At 44.6% G+C, this 16,317-nt stretch overlaps 1 protein-coding gene across 1 annotated transcript in view; it reads right to left on the bottom strand.

The window, feature by feature from the left end:
• LOC115104038 (retinoic acid receptor alpha-like) overlaps nucleotides 1-16,317 on the bottom strand; it is a 178,397-nt gene that overhangs the window by 103,562 nt on the left and 58,518 nt on the right. The window lies entirely within an intron of this gene.

The following is a 16,317-nucleotide window of genomic DNA, read 5'->3' as shown; positions in this document are numbered from 1 at the left end:
ATCCATCCATATACCAACCCACCCATCTGTCCGTTCTTGAGAAGGAGTAACTTGCATAAAGGCCTGGCTACATCCGCCGTGCCGCTCACAGATCCCACCTGGGAATATGAGCTTTCAGCGGTCTCTACCCTGAGCTTTAGCACAATGCACTGGGTAGAACACGTTCAAATGATACAGAGGGAGAGAGAGAGTGATGGCGAGAAAGGGGGAAAGAGAGACAGGGAGCGCGGGGGGGAGGAGGGGGGCTAGATCAAAGCGAGAGGAAGCGGATGAAGATGCCTCGTCGGCGCTCGCCGCTTTCCATCTCGCTCATACATTATGAAAAACGCCCTACTAAGTAGGTTACACCCCAGAGGTCCCCTTTACATAGCCATACACTCGTTCATTGAATCATGGGGCTTGTGTACCAGTGCATCAGTGTGTGCGTATCGATGTATCTGTATCAGTGTGTGAGAGAAGAGAGAGACAAAACAGAGACAGCTATATTGAGAGAGAGAGAAAGAAAGAAAGGAGAGAGAGAGAAAAGAGACAGCTATACTGAGAGAGAGAGAGAGAGAGAGAGAGAGAGAGAGAAAAGAGACAGCTATACTGAGAGAGAGAGAAAGAAAGAAAGGAGAGAGAGAGAAAAGAGACAGCTATACTGAGAGAGAGAGAGAGAGAGAGAGAGAGAGAGAGAGAGAGAGAGAAAAGAGACAGCTATACTGAAAGAGAGAGAGAGAGAGAAAGAAAGGAGAGAGAGAGAAAAGAGACAACTATACTGAGAGAGGAAAAGAAGGCGTGCCCACACAAGCGGCATAAGCCAGTCCATCCATAAAGAAGTGGGAGTTCATAAATACATCCATCTCTATACATGTACAGTATGTAACCAACACTGTCTGCTTCAGAATACGTGCACCTGACAGTAGTAGGAAAAGAGAAGAGGAGAAGAGCGTGTGTCTGCACATCCTCGACAAACTACTTGATCTTTCCAGTGGGAATATATTACATTTTGTGACCAAATCCTTTGATCAGACTGTCAGTTACTTCACAGCCAATCACAGAGGAGAGGCAACATAGAACGGTGGTGGTGGGGGGTTGTGCGGAATAAAATGGAAAATGGAATGTAAGGACAAGAAGCATTTAAATCACCCGCTTTGTCCACGAATCGGTGAAGATTCATAGATATTCCTGATAATACGTAGAATTATCGGGAAACAAACGGAAAATTACACTGGATGTACACATGTCAAATATGTATCGAACTCATTCATTCTCTCATATAAGCATGAATGTACATATTTGACAACACACCAGGGACATGCATCTACAGTTGAAGTCGGAAGTTTACATCCACTTAGCTTGGAATTATTAAAACTCATTTTTCAACCACTACATAAATGTCTTGTTAACAAACTATAGTTTTGGTTAGGACATTTACTTTGTGCATGACACAAGTAATTTTTCCAACAATTGTTTAGACAGATTATTTCACTTATAATTCACTGTAGCACAATTCCAGTTGGTCAAAAGTTTACATACACTAAGTTGACTGTCTTTAAACAGCTTGGAAAATTCCAGAAAATGATGTCATGGCTTTAGAAGCTTCTGATAGGCTAATTGACATCATTTGAGTCAATTCGAGGTGTATCTGTGGATGTATATCAAGGCCTACCTTCAAACTCAGTGCCTCTTTGCTTGACATCATGGGAAAATCAAAAGAACTCAACCAAGAGCTCAGAAAAAGAATTGTAGACCTCCACAAGTCTGGTTCATCCTTGGAGCAATTACGAAACGCCTGAAGGTACCATGTTTATCTGTATGCAAGTATAAAGACCATGGAGCCACGCAGCCGTCATACCGCTCCTAGAGATGAACATACTTTGGTGCAAAAAAGTGCAACGCAATCCCAGAACAACAGCAAAGGACCTTGTGAAGATGCTGGAGGAAACAGGTACAAAATTATCAGTATCCACAGTCCTATATCGACTTAACCTGAAAGGCCGCTCAGCAAGGAAGAAGCCACTGCTCCAAAACCGCCATAAACAAGTCAGACTACGGTTTGTAACTGCACATGGGGACAAAGATGGTACTTTTTGGAGAAACATCCTCTGGTCTGATAAAACAAAAATAGAACTGTTTGGCCATAATGACCACCGTTATGTTTGGAGGAAAAGGGAAGGCTTGTAAAAAGCTTGGTCGCAAATGGGTCTTCCAAATGGACATGACCCCAAGCATACTTCCAAAGTTGTGGCAAAATGGCTTAAGGACGACAAAGTCAATGTATTGGAGTGGCCATCACAAAGCCCTGACCTCAATCCTATAGAAAATGTGTGGGCAGAACTGAAAAAGCGTGTGCGAGCAAGGAGGCCTACAAACCTGACTCAGTTACACCGGCTCTGTCAGGAGGAATTGGCCACAATTCACCCAACTTATTGTGGGAAGCTTGTGGAAGGCCACCCGAAACATTTGACCCAAGTTAAACTATTTAAAAGGCAATGCTACCAAATACTAATTGAGTGTATGTAAACTTCTGACCCACTGGGAATGTGATGAAAGAAATAAAAGCTGAAATAAATCAATCATTCTCTCTACTATTATTCTGACATCTCACATTCTTAAAATAAAAAGTGGTGATCTTAACTGACCTAAAAACAGGGAATTGTTACTGGGATTAAATGTCAGGAATTGTGAAAAACTGAGTTTAAATGTATTTGGCTAATGTGTATGTAAACTTCTGACTTCAACTATATGTGTTAACCCAGACACATGCATGCGCAGGCACCTACTCACACATATAGTGGGGTGACACACTTGATAAAGATGAGCAAATATGTATCAAATAATTCAAATACTGAGCTATTTTGTGTGCTCAATAAAAATAGGAAATTCGATTATTTTGTACTAATAATTACTCAAAGACATAGATTTTGCTTAACAAGTAATACATTTTTCCTCAAAGTTAGGGGTCAAAATTAGTGACACCCATGTTTTCAGTATCTCACCTTGCAAGGATAACGGCACTGAGCTTTTTTGGAAAATATTTTATGAATTGGAAAACACATTGGGATGAACCTTAGCACGCGCTCCAGCAGGTATATTTCACTGGTCACCCCCAAAGCCAATTCCTCCTTTGGCCGCCTCTCCTTCCAGTTCTCTGCTGCCAATGACTGGAACGAATTGCAAAAATCACTGAAGCTGGAGATTCATATCTCCCTCACTAACTTTAAGCATCAGCTGTCAGAGCAGCTTACAGATCATTGTACCTGTACATAGCCCACCCGTAAATAGCCCATCCAACTACCTCATCCCCATATTGTTATTATTTTTTGCTCCTTTGCACCCCAGTATCTCTACTTGCACATTCATCTTCTGCACATCTATCACTCCAATGTTTAATTGCTAAATTGTAATTACTTCGCCACTACGGCCTATTTATTGCCTTTACCTCCCTTATCCTAACCTCCCTTGCACACACTGTATATAGACTTCTCTATTGTGTTATTGACATTTGTTCATCCCATGTGTAACTCTGTGTTGTTGTTGTTTGTGTCACACTGCTTTGCTTTATCTTGGCCAGGTCGCAGTTGTAAATGAGAACGTGTTCTCAACTGGCCTACCTGGTGAAATAAATGTAAAAATTGAAATTAAATCCTTTGTCTGCACTTATGGACTGCCCTCCTATCCTTTTCCTCAATTCAATCCACAGGTTTTCAATGGGTATCAAGTTTGGAGAACGAGATGCCATTGCAAAAAGGATTTTGATGTGTGTTTGGGGTGAATCGTCTTGCTGGAAGATCCACCGGCTGCCAAGTGTCAACCTCCTGTCAGAGACAAACAGGCATTTGGCTAAAATACTGGTACTGGGGAAAGTTCTTAATGCTGTTGACCTTAATAAAAGGCCCCAGGACCAGTGGAAGGAAAATAATCCCATAATATCAATGACCCACCACCATATTTTACAGTAGGTATGGGGTTCTTTTCTGCTCATGCGTTCTCATTTTGACGCCAAACCCACCACTGGCGTGCGTAACCAAAGAGCTCTATTTTCATGTTATCTAACCAAAGCACCGGTTCCAATCCAAGTGCCAATGTTGTTTACATTTACATTTGTAGGATGACATGAAAATAGAGCTCTTTGGCCATCTCGGTCTCCGGACTTAAAATCCTTTGAAAAGCCTGTGCTTTGAATCCAAGTCCATACCGTAAGTGCAGACAAAGGATCTGAAAGGACTCTGTTTGGATGAACTCATAAAACATTAGAGAAAAAGGCTCAGTGCCATAATCCTCGCAAGGTGAGGTGTTGAAAACAAAGGGTGTCAAATCAGTTTGACCCTCATCTTTCAGGAGAAAAAATATGTAGTACATGCTTTTTGAGCATACAACATAGCTCAGTATTTGAACGATGTGTTTTATACAGTCATTTCTGCGCATCTTTATCAAGGGTGTGAATCATTTCAGACCCCACTGTACATGCAAACCACTCACACACTGCAAAACACACGCACACACCAGAGATTGACACAGGAACAAGACTCCTGCGGGTCTAGTGGGGTCCGCTGGATTCCGGCAGGAATGGGAATGAAGTTCTAGAGTCAAATTCGGGACAGGACAGGGTTGACATTCCACAGGAACTGGCAGTAGGCCTAAAATAGTTTCCTTAATACAAATAAATGATCCCCTCCCCCGTCCGTCGGCTCTCTCTCGTACCTTGCTCCAGTTGTAGCCAGTCACTACTTTACCTCAGATGCACGCAGAGATATACACATTTGCACATGTCCATAAATTCATCCGACTCTGGGTCACTAGAAGGGCTGCCTTCATTGCCAAAATGTGGTAATGTGGTTGTTATCAGCGGTGTGCACGATGCAGGCGACTGTCTCGTGAGCGCTGAGCAGCAGGCAAAACGGAGCAGTCGCTATGGCTACTCCCGCGCAGAGCGGGAACAGACAGGTGAGAAGTTCTGGGATTACAGAACTGTTATCGGGATTAAGGACAGTACGGGGAATTTTTTTTTGACCGGACTATACGGGACTGGAATGAATTTCCACTAAAATTCCATAAAATGGAAGAGAAGATTCGGCCTAGTCCTAGAGTGACCGAGAAAAACACAGAGCTATGTTCCCGACACGCATTGCTTTATACTTGTCAAATAGGCTACTACCGCTGTACAAATATTGACGTACAGAAGGAGGCTAATTCGTACATTTTGCCTTTACAGGCCTACATAGCTAATTCGAATACCCATACCACACCTTCACAAAAGTGTCTTAACTTTATTAGGGTAATATCAAAAGTAGGCCTAAGTCAAGTCATTGTTCATATGGAAAATACGAACAGGTTATGATGTTGCCGCATTAAATGACGTTTTGCATCTCGCCCTCCTTGGTTTTTCCTTTTCATGGTTTGACTGCGAGCAGCCCTATAGGCCTAACGGTCATTTTATTATATTGTGGCAAACACAACATGAACTTCAATTTGGCAAAAGAAAATGGCTCAACAGAGTGAAAGAAAAACACTTGTTGAATAGCCTATTTAACCTTTTCACGCGCGAGTTGCAAATATCTCTAACCGTAGCCCCTTGCGTGCGTTTTGTCATAGGCGTGACGTCAGAATGCTCTCACTGTTCCAAACTGTGATTGTTACGCAACAAGACAGTTACCCGCGCTGCCCTCTAACCAAGGCAAACCTGCTAATTATCTATAGGCTATTTCAATTTGTCAATTTCAAATGATTTTCTAACAACAGTTTGAATTGAGGTGTGTTCCGCCTCCTCGTTAATTCACATCTCCTTGTATGTAATCTCCTTAATGTTAGGAAATAGTAACACAATTACATTTTTTGCCCCCCAAAAAATAAAATCTATTTACATTTTTTGAATGAACTCTGCATTGTTGGGAAAGGTAAACATTTCATGTTAAATTATACACCTGTTGTATTTGACGCATGTGACATCGAGCTGTTGGTTGCACACCGGTAGCCGGTGACTAGCAACCTATAATAAATATGCAATCACAGGGGTAGGACAAGTTTTGCGCTGCATCTCAGACCCAAAGTTCTTGTGCATCTCTGACCATTTCTTACCCAATGTTTCTTTAACCTATCGGGCCTGCCCCAGTGTATGTCTGAATAATACTGTATAATATAAAGCCCAACGTGCAACCATTTCAAAGGTTTTACTGAGTCACAGTACATATAAGGAAATCAGTCAATTGAAATGTATTAAATTAGGCCCTAATCTATGGATTTCACATGACTGGAAATCAGATATGCATCTGTTGGTCACAGATACCTAAAATAAAGGTAGGGGCGTGGATCAGAAAACTAGTCCGTATCTGGTGTGACCACCATTTGCCTCATGCAGCGCTACACATCTTTTTCGCATAGAGTTGATCAGGCTGATGATTGTGGCCTGTGGAATGTTGTCCCACACCTCTTCAATGGCTGTGCGAAGTTGCTGGATATCGCGGGAACTGGAACACGCTGACGTCGATCCAGTGCATACATGTCCATCCAGAGCATCCCAAACATGCTCAATGGGTGACATGTCTGGTGAGTATGCAGGCCATGGAAGAACTGGGATATTTTCAGCTCCCAGGAATTGTGTACATATCCTTGCGGCATGGGGTGGTGCATTATCATGCTGAAACATTGAGGTGATGGCAGTGGATGAATGGCACAACAATGTGTCTCAGGATCTCGTCATGGTATCTCTGTGCATTCAAATTGCCATCGATAAAATGTAATTGTGTTCGTTTCCGTAGCTTATGCCTGCCCACACCATAACCCCACCACCACCATCATGAAGCACTTTGTTCACAACGTTGACATCAGCAAACCTCTCGCCCATACAACGCCATGCACGTGGTCTGTGGATGTGAGTCCTGTTGGACGTACAGTCAAATTCTCTAAAACGATGTTGGAGGCGGCTTATGGAAGAGAAATGAACATTCAATTCTCTGGCACAGCTCTGGTGGACATTCCTGCAGTCAACATGCCAATTGCATGCGCTAGAGTGTCCTTTTTATTGTCCCCAGCACAAGGTGCACCTGTGTAATGACCATGCTGTTTAAATCAGCTTCTCGATATGCCACACCTGTCATGGATTGTTTTGGCATCAATTTGTTGCACAACATTTGAGAGAAATAAGCTTTACGTGCGTATGGAACATTTCTGGATTCTTTTATTTCAGCTCATGAAACATGGGAGCAACACGTTACACGTTGTGTCCATACGTTTGTTCAGTGTATATAGCCTCTCGCTGCAGCATCTCTTCTACCCTCAGTCGACATGGCTTCCATAAGTGCCTCCGCTGTATGAAATGTGTGGTGTGCTGAAATTGAGTCATCCATGGGAAGAGAGGGGTCATTGAATGTATGCATGTGTGCTTGCGTAACTGTGTGTGTATGTTTTTATATGTGTGAGTGTACATAATGATGTGTGTGTGTGTGTGTGTGTATGTTTTTATATGTGTGAGTGTACATAATGATGTGTGTGTGTGTATATGTTTGTATATGTGTGAGTGTACATAATGATGTGTGTGTGTGTGTTTTTATAAGTGTGAGTGTACATAATGATTTGTGTGTGTATGTTTTTATATGTGTGAGTGTACATAATGATGTGTGTGTGTGTGTGTATGTTTTTATATGTGTAAGTGTACATAATGATGTGTGTGTGTGTGTATGTTTTTATATGTGTGAGTGTACATAATGATGTGTGTGTGTGTATGTTTGTATATGTGTGAGTGTACATAATGATGTGTGTGTGTATGTTTTTATATGTGTGAGTGTACATAATGATGTGTGTGTGTGTATGTTTTTATATGTGTGAGTGTACATAATGATGTGTGTGTGCAGTGGCAGAGTGGTGGGTTATTAACATCCAAGGACAGCTAGGCGGGTTAGCTAGTGCTCCTCTAGCTACAGTAGGCTGTAACCCTTCCCCTTCCTCTGACTAGTGACTGAGGACAGAGATCCCAGTGAGTGCTGGATATCTACCATGTATACGCACACAAACACGTTCACCAACATGTTTACAAACACAAACATTACATAAAACACATAAATAAGATATGACCGTCCTAGCATACAAAATCACAAAAGCCCCAACCATTAACAGTCTGTATGCATAGACAACTAAACACATTCAACAGTCATACACATTTAGAGAACATATTGCGCATGCATGAAACATCTGTGAGGCATGTAAATAGTATAAACTCACTCACGAACACACACAGATTTAACACACGCACATGACAGTCAGCATGCATAGGGCTCGTCAGCTGAGGTATCAAGGAAAAAAACACAAACAGCAGTGTTTTGGAGTCAATTGAAATGAGTCAGCACGGTGTTCCCTAAAGCATGGTGGATTGAGTAACATGTCTGCGCGTGCGCATTTTGGGGTTTGCCAGCATGATGGGGTTTGCCAGCGTAAAACTCCTCTATAGGAACGAGGAAGTGGAGAGGAATGGTGATGACGAGGTGAATTAGTCCAGGTCTTCACTAGTCACTTATATCCCACCTATAACGACTGATCTAGTGCCAGTCGTAGTAGCAATGTTTCTTACAATGGACACTTGGAAACATTGGTTTGGGAACCACTGTAGAAAAAGTAAGTAAGTCTCCCTCCCTCTCGGAAGAAAAGCCTTAGTCAAATCTTCAGTGTAAAGGAAGTGGCCTATAGTGTTAGTTGTGATTTATGAGGTGACTATGTAGGGGCCCTTCATAGGGCCTGAGAGTGGGGAGGCACCATCTGTCCCTGAAACTGGCAAAGCCATGGGGGTTAGAGGTCATAGGTTAGAAGACGTTGACCCCCCCCCCCCCCCCATGATCCCTCACAGACCGCCAGACACACCCTTGGCTGTTCCTATCAGTCACTGCAGCAATCAACAGCTAACACACACACACACAATCTCTCTCTCTCTCTCTCTCACACACAAAAACACAGAGCCCTTTTCACACATACATAATTCAGTATGCCTATATTACATACACATGGATGTGCACACAGACGCTCTCACGCTTTCATGCATATGTACGCAGACACATTGGCACCACTATCCCTATCCTGCTGTACAGTACGTCCCCCTGTGGGTCGTCCACCCACTCCTCCATTTCCCTCCATTACTATCCTGTAATATCCACTATGCAGTACGTCATCCTCCCACTTCCTCCGTTGCTGTACTATAATCTACAAGCCAATGCAGCTGTTGGTCGCGGTATCACCTACAGTACAGTACAACCCACTAACGGTCCTGAAAGTCAGGCCTAGTGGAGGGCGAGATGGAGAGGATCCCTGCTGCCAGCCGCTACTACCTGGTAATGTGGCCGAGGGCTCTCCCCAAGGCTCCTCAATGCCTAGCAGGCTGAAGGAGCTTCGTTGGCTAATGTATCAAGGCTAGGCGTATTGTGGGCTTACATTACAAGGCTAATGCGCCTGGTTGGGGTTGACAATGGGCCATCAGTGCTAGCAATATTAGCAGGCTAATGGAGGCTAACAAAGAAACAGGGGGAAAAAAGCTTCAGATGCGCTAGCTAGTGCTAACAGGGAGAAGGGAAGAAACAGTAGTGCTAAAAGGGTAAAGGGGAGAGCTAGCTAGGCTTCTCATTCTCCAGGCATTTCCTTCTTCCCTCAGATGTGAGATCACAGGGAGGCAGAGGTGAGACTGAGGATGTCTTCACATTCTCACCCTGAGGCGCCATCTTTGATAAAGACATCTTAGGCTTTAGAAGGGGCTCTGATATCCTGAAAGAGTGAGAATATGTTTCTGTAGTAGAGGGTAAAAAGGCAAAAAAAAAAATCCTGGAGAAAAAGGGTGAAATAAAAGGGGGAAATGAGTATGTATGCCTTTTGTGAGAGATGATGATGATGATGATGATGACGGGAACACGGCGATGATAGTAACGTTGGTAGTACATTGCTGACGGACGGTGCAACATGAAGTGCAGACAGCTGTGATAATTTCAAGGTGGTGTGAGGTAGTGATACTGAAAAGGTAATGATAATGGTGGTGGCGATGGTGACGATGATACCCTGATGTTGTTACTGACCCTGCTAACCCTCAGGTAACCACAGACAACAAGAGGGCTTACCAACCAACCCCAAAATATATATATTTTTAAAAAAGCCCTTTTGTTGGATTTTTGTCACCGTTGTCGAGAACCCCTTGTACTATTATTTGTTTGCTGTAGCGCGGAGGCCTACCTGAACTCATAACAAAGACACCCACAAACAAACTCACTGACTCCCCAAAACACACACGTCCTCCACCCTCCGTTCTACAGTGTCCACTCATTTCTGTGACAAAGCGGAATAACATCAAACTAAGCCAATCGATACGCTGATGACAAACGACCCATATGGCCCCGTTCCCGCTTGTGTGTGTGTGTGTGTGTGTAAGATGAGAAACAGCAAGACTGTAAAACACACCGGGTAATCCTGCCACCATCGATAAAGAAAGCTGTCATTTACCCTCACCGTCCCCACCTCTGGAAAAAAAAACACACCTGAACAAACACACATACACACACATAAATAAACACTCCATCAAAGTGGGTGGCCTAACTGTAGATTGTAAATTCAGCCAGGGAGTCGAAAGGGAACTGGGGGAGGAAAACGCTATTCCTTTCCCTCTCACACTATTCCCACAGCTATAGTTAGCCTTGGCTGCACTGCGGTGTAGCTGTTCCAAGCCCAGAACCTTGGGAGGAAGAAAATAAACATTTGTGGTCATCATACACAGGAGGGAGGGGTCTTGATGGAAGGAGGAGAGGAGGGGGAGGGGGGGGAAGGAATAAACGATGAAGATCTGGCAACCCTCCAGTGAACTGCAAGGTGAAAAGTAATTGATTGCAGTGCTCAATGGATCTGGCTCGTGGGCCAGATGAGCTTAGCAGATGAGTATCGATTGGTTAATTGATTGATTGGCATCTGTGGGAGGTAAAGGCGGAGGGACATAATTGGTCTTCATGGAGCCGTTTCCTCAGGGCAAGACCACAAATGAGAAAGCCGTGCACACGCTCACACGCATGCTAACACATGCACGCACACATACTAGGGCCGGGAATTGCCAGGGGACCTGAAGATATTATCACAATACTATATATATATATATATTATGTATATATATATTGCGATTTGACCCTATGATTTTAATCCAAATCGATGTTCCGAACATATTGTTCTCCATATGTCCACACCAGAGGGACAAGAGAGAGACATGAGAAAACAAGTTTTGATCAGTCATGGAAATAACTGTGCTGAAATCAAATAGGCTCCCTTTTTAAAAAGGGGATGGAGAGAAATTTGTAAAAGGAGTTTTGGTGCCAGTACAGCCAACTAGCGCAAAAACAATATTGCTATAGTCAAAAAGAATACCCCGATATGTAACTATATCGACCCCCCCCCATCACTAACACATACACATACATACATAAGCAAAGTGTATGTTTTTTTTGTTGGTGACCAGCATTCACTGTTTTGGACACTGGTAACCATCATAAGCTGGTCACCAACAACACCAGCATCAAGTCACATCATGCTGGCTTGCAAAACAATGTCAGTTTCTATTGGAATCCAGCCAGAGTGGGGATATCCACAAATTGGAACTGGTCTTCGCCCACAATATGCATTCAGAATGGGTTAGAATTAAGAATAAATTACATTACCCAAACCATCTAAACTGGATCAACCATTTCAGTAATGGCTGTAATAAGTCCAACTAACAGATTGGATTTGTTAAGAATAATGTATGTTATTTATGTTTGTATAGCATACGATTAATTTATCAATATACAGTACATGCACAAACACATCAAATAAAAAAGAGATTGAAGCCAACAAATCGATTCAGTTACATTTCAGTACAATATTTTTATTGTTGGCTATACCTGCACCAAAACTCCAGTATTTGTCCTTCATAGCTTGTTCTGCTTTTTAAAATAGGGAGACCATTTGTTTTCACACTTTTATTACCCTGACTGATCAAAACTTGTTTTCTCATGTCCTCTCGTCTCTCTGTAGCAGATATATGGTGAGCAATATGTTTGGAACACCGACACGCAATAAAATCACAGTATGGAATCGCAAAACATGTAGAATCGTGAGAATCTCAATACATTTCGAATCGGCACCAAAGTATCGTGATAATATCGTATTGTTAGGTCCCTGGCAATTCGCAGCCTTCGCTGATATGGTGGACACTGGTGACATTTACTGTGACATTTATTGTGTAACTGGGAGTCTCGTGAGTGCAAACATCCGAAGATCATCAAAGGTAAGCAATTCATTTTATTGCTTTTCTGACTTTCATGACCAATCTACTTGGCTGCTAGCTGTTTGTAATGTTTTGTCTACTGAGAGAGATGTCTTTACATAAACGCTTGGATAGTTTTCGCCGAAAAGCTTTTTTAAAATCTGACACGCCAGGTGGATTAACAACAATGCGTAACATGCGTAACATGTGGTAGGGCAATGTGTTGTTTAAAGGCACAATCATTATTTGAGTTCCGTTTGTTTGGTATGCGCTTGCATAAGCTCTAATATGCCTACGGCTGTTTTGAATGAATCCTCACCTTAGAAAGCGCTGTCCATTTCATTCTGTTAGGCTTTGAAACAACATCCACAAGTACCATGTTTTCCACTCAGTTTCAACCTGTCGTTGAAGTTTCCTTCAAACTGCTCAATCACAGTGAGGTGAGATTTAAAAGCACCGTCATGATGAGAAGTGTTTGATTTTTTGTTTGCATTTGGATTGACGCCAGAGTGGTTAGAGGGACAACAGAGCCCTGAGTACCAGGCCAGTAGCGACCTGATGGTCGTTAGCGAGTTGGGTACTACCAACGCATGTCCCGAGTGCATAAAAAAGTTTACCGTAAACTCAACGGTCACGTGGAATTGGTAATGACTCATGCCTGCCGGTGTGGCGATAATATGTTCACCGCAACAGCCCTATTGCGGTGACATAGACACATATAAGCAGACCCATGCTTAAAAACACACACACACCCACACACACACACACACACACACACACACACACACACACACACACACACACACACACCATTCAACCATAGAAAAGAGAGAGAAAAAGAGGAGAGAAAGAAAGAGGGGGTGAAAATAAAATAAAAATCTCTCTCCCCTCATTCGCCTCCGCAATTTGCCATTAAACAAATATGTCCCGATTCATTAGCAACCCTCGCCGATGGACAGAGAGAGAGAAAGAGAGATAGAGGCAGCGTTGATGGAGGTAGAGAGAGGTAGAGGCAGCGTTGATGGAGGTAGAGAGAGGTAGAGGCAGCGTTGATGGAGGTAGAGAGTGGTAGAGGTAGTGTTGATGGAGGTAGAGGCAGCGTTGATGGAGGTAGAGAGAGGTAGAGGTAGCGTTGATGGAGGTAGAGAGAGGTATAGGTAGCGTTGATGGAGGTAGAGAGAGGTATAGGTAGTGTTGATGGAGGTAGAGGCAGCGTTGATGGAGGTAGAGAGAGGTAGAGGTAGCGTTGATGGAGGTAGAGAGAGGTATAGGTAGTGTTGATGGAGGTAGAGAGAGGTAGAGTTGATGGAGGTAGAGAGAGGTAGAGTTGATGGAGGTAGAGAGAGGTAGAGTTGATGGAGGTAGAGAGAGTTAGAGTTGATGGAGGTAGAGAGAGGTAGAGGTAGCGTTGATGGAGGTAGAGCGAGGTAGAGTTGATGGAGTTAGAGAGAGGTAGCGTTGATGGAGTTAGAGAGAGGTAGAGTTGATGGAGGTAGAGAGAGGTAGAGGTAGCGTTGATGGAGGTAGAGAGAGGTAGAGGTAGCGTTGATGGTAGAGAGAGGTAGCGTTGATGGTAGAGAGAGGTAGCGTTGATGGAGGTAGAGAGAGGTAGCGTTGATGGAGGTAGAGAGAGGTAGAGTTGATGGAGGTAGAGAGAGGTAGAGTTGATGGAGGTAGAGAGAGGTAGAGTTGATGGAGGTAGAGAGAGGTAGAGGTAGCATTGATGGAGGTAGAGAGAGGTAGCGGTAGCGTTGATGGAGGTAGAGTGAGGTAGAGGTAGCGTTGATGGAGGTAGAGCGAGGTAGCGTTGATGGAGGCAGAGAGAGGTAGCGTTGATGGAGGCAGAGAGAGGTAGCGTTGATGGAGGTAGAGAGAGGTAGCGTTGATGGAGGTAGAGAGAGGTAGAGGCAGCGTTGATGGAGGAAGAGGGAGGTAGCGTTGATGGAGGTAGAGAGGTAGCGTTGATGGAGGTAGAGAGAGGTAGAGGTAGCGTTGATGGAGGAAGAGGGAGGTAGCGTTGATGGAGGTAGAGAGGTAGCGTTGATAGAGGTAGAGAGGTAGCGTTGATGGAGGTAGAGAGGTAGCGTTGATGGAGGTAGAGAGAGGTAGAGGCAGCGTTGATGGAGGTAGAGAGAGGTAGAGGCAGCGTTGAAGGAGGTAGAGAGAGGTAGAGGTAGCGTTGATGGAGGTAGAGAGAGGTAGAGGCAGCGTTGATGGAGGTAGAGAGTGGTAGAGGTAGCGTTGATGGGGGTAGAGAGAGGTAGAGGCAGCGTTGATGGAGGTAGAGAGAGGTAGAGGCAGCGTTGATGGAGGTAGAGAGAGGTAGAGGTAGCGTTGATGGAGGTAGAGAGTGGTAGAGGTAGCGTTGATGGAGGTAGAGAGTGGTAGAGGTAGCGTTGATGGAGGTAGAGAGAGGTAGAGGCAGCGTTGATGTAGGTAGAGAGAGGTAGCGTTGATGGAGGTAGAGAGAGGTAGAGGTAGCGTTGATGGAGGTAGAGAGAGGTAGAGTTGATGGAGGTAGAGAGAGGTAGAGTTGATGGAGGTAGAGAGAGGTAGAGTTGATGGAGGTAGAGAGAGGTAGAGTTGATGGAGGTAGAGAGAGGTAGAGGTATCGTTGATGGAGGTAGAGAGAGGTAGCGGTAGCGTTGATGGAGGTAGAGCGAGGTAGAGGTAGCGTTGATGGAGGTAGAGCGAGGTAGCGTTGACGGAGGCAGCGAGAGGTAGCGTTGATGGAGGTAGAGAGAGGTAGCGTTGATGGAGGTAGAGAGAGGTAGCGTTGATGGAGGTAGAGAGAGGTAGCGTTAATGGAGGTAGAGAGAGGTAGCGTTGATGGAGGTAGAGAGAGGTAGCGTTGATGGAGGTAGAGAGAGGTAGCGTTGATGGAGGTAGAGAGAGGTAGCGTTGATGGAGATAGAGAGAGGTAGCGTTGATGGAGGTAGAGAGAGGTAGCGTTGATGGAGGTAGAGAGAGGTAGCGTTGATGGAGGTAGAGAGAGGTAGCGTTGATGGAAGAAGAGGGAGGTAGCGTTGATGGAGGTAGAGGGAGGTAGCGTTGATGGAGGTAGAGAGAGGTAGAGGTAGCGTTGATGGAGGTAGAGAGAGGTAAAGGTAGCTTTGATGGAGGTAGAGGTAGCGTTGATGGAGGTAGAGAGAGGTAGAGGTAGCGTTGACGGAGGTAGAGAGAGGTAGAGGTAGTGTTGATGGAGGTAGAGAGAGGTAGAGTTGATGGAGGTAGAGAGAGATAGAGGTAGCGTTGATGGAGGTAGAGAGAGGTAGAGGTAGCGTTGATGGAGGTAGAGAGAGGTAGCGGTAGCGTTGGAGGTAGAGAGAGGTAGAGGTAGCGTTGATGGAGGTAGAGAGAGGTAGAGGTAGCGTTGATGGAGGTAGAGAGAGGTAGAGGTAGCGTTGATGGAGGTAGAGAGAGAGGTAGAGTTGACGGAGGTTGACGGAGGTAGAGAGAGGTAAAGGTAGCTTTGATGGAGGTAGAGGTAGCGTTGATGGAGGTAGAGAGAGGTAGAGGTAGCGTTGATGGAGGTAGAGCGAGGTAGCGTTGATGGAGGCAGCGAGAGGTAGCGTTGATGGAGGTAGAGAGAGGTAGCGTTGATGGAGGTAGAGAGAGAGGTAGCGTTGATGGAGGTAGAGAGAGGTAGCGTTGATGGAGGTAGAGAGAGGTAGCGTTGATGGAGGTAGAGAGAGGTAGCGTTGATGGAGGTAGAGAGAGGTAGCGTTGATGGAGATAGAGAGAGGTAGCGTTGATGGAGGTAGAGAGAGGTAGCGTTGATGGAGGTAGAGAGAGGTAGCGTTGATGGAGGTAGAGAGAGGTAGCGTTGATGGAGGTAGAGAGAGGTAGCGTTGATGGAGGAAGAGGGAGGTAGCGTTGATGGAGGTAGAGGGAGGTAGCGTTGATGGAGGTAGAGAGAGGTAGAGGTAGCGTTGATGGAGGTAGAGAGAGGTAAAGGTAGCTTTGATGGAGGTAGAGGTAGCGTTGATGGAGGTAGAGAGAGGTAGAGGTAGCGTTGATGGAGGTAGAGAGAGGTAGAGGTAGCGTTGATGGAGGTAGAGAGAGGTAGCGGTAGCGTTGGAGGT

Source organism: Oncorhynchus nerka, linkage group LG21 (genome assembly GCF_034236695.1).
Source record: "Oncorhynchus nerka isolate Pitt River linkage group LG21, Oner_Uvic_2.0, whole genome shotgun sequence".
In the NCBI taxonomy this organism is placed as follows: Eukaryota; Metazoa; Chordata; class Actinopteri; order Salmoniformes; family Salmonidae; genus Oncorhynchus; species Oncorhynchus nerka.
This window is presented reverse-complemented; position numbering and strand designations above follow the sequence as displayed.